The 1198-nt window shown below is 43.7% G+C and overlaps 1 non-coding gene across 1 annotated transcript; it reads left to right on the top strand.

Moving 5' to 3' along the window:
- The first annotated feature begins 794 nt into the window (after window positions 1-794).
- LOC145637378 (small nucleolar RNA R71) lies at window positions 795-900 on the top strand. The gene has a single exon (XR_014114170.1). It is a non-coding gene; the product is annotated as a small nucleolar RNA R71 (small nucleolar RNA).
- The last annotated feature ends 298 nt before the right edge of the window (window positions 901-1198 follow it).

Raw genomic sequence — 1198 nt, 5'->3', positions numbered from 1 at the left:
GGATGGTGAATTGAAAGGAGTTCTCTCAGCCAATTGAGCTAGTTGTGAATCAACCATCTTGTTATGAGCTCTTATCTCTTGCATTTGTTGCCCAAAAGATTGCATTTGCGCATGCATGGCTTGGAGGAGTTGAGTTTGAGTTAGCTCCGCTTGAGGTGCTTGTTCTTGATGATTTCTTTGAGATGCTTGGGTTTTATTGTTGTATTGGTTGTTCTTTCGATAGCTTCCTTTTGGGTTTTGGGATTGAGATGGAGATGGATTTTGATATTGAGGGTCGGAATTATAGGAAGGTTGAGCTTGTTGTATTCATTGTTGAGGTTGAGGTACAAACCCGGGTGGTGGTTGTCTCCAAGCTACTCCACCGCTGCTTCCTCTAAATCCCTCTTGCCTTGTGTTGTATGCCGCTACATGTTCGGGGCTTAAACCTCCAGAATAGGACGTATCATGGTTCGTTCCTCCACAATTTTGACAAGAGAAAGAGTTAACTTGAGAAGAGCTTGCTCCACCACTTGAACTTGCATTCACACTCGTGTTCAACTTGGAAAGCCCTTTTGTTAGTTGATCAATTTGATGTTGTAATTGATCAACTTTCTCCAATTCGTAAATACCACCTCTCTTTGGAGCGTTTCTTCTTCGGCCCCCCCAAGAGTAATTCTTTGCTACCTCTTCTATTGTGGCTTCAACTTGATTTTGAGGGATCTTGATTAATTGACCACCCTCCCCCGCATCCAAATTGGCTCTTGACATGGGCTCCAATCCGTCGTAGAAAAACCGCATGAGCAACCCTTGATTGTACTCATGGTGGGGACATGCTTGAACCAACTCTTTGAATCTCTCCCATGCTTCACCAAGACTTTCATCGGCATCTTGCTCAAATGATGGAATTTTCCTTCTCATTTTGGCGGTCTTCTCCTCGGAGATAAAGCGCTTCAAGAACGCCTTTACCACCTCCCTCCATGTTATGAGAGTGTTAGGCTTTACTTGCTTTAGCCATTTCTTTGCTCGTCCAGTGAGAGATTGCCGGAAAAGGTGCATACGAATGTATTCTTGACTCACTACATTGGTTTCCATCATTGCGCAAAATTCAAGGAATCGGTCCAAATGTTCAATAGGGTCCTAACTTGCACTTTTGGAAAATTGCTCCGATTGGACCATTCGAGTATATTGTGGATGGATTGAGAAGTTGGTTTTCGTGACG

The sequence above is a fragment of the Chenopodium album genome, chromosome 6 (genome assembly GCF_948465745.1).
Source record: "Chenopodium album chromosome 6, dcCheAlbu1.1, whole genome shotgun sequence".
Taxonomy (NCBI): Eukaryota; Viridiplantae; Streptophyta; class Magnoliopsida; order Caryophyllales; family Amaranthaceae; genus Chenopodium; species Chenopodium album.
The sequence above is the reverse complement of the archived record's forward strand: the minus strand, read 5'-3'. Positions and strand labels throughout refer to the sequence as shown.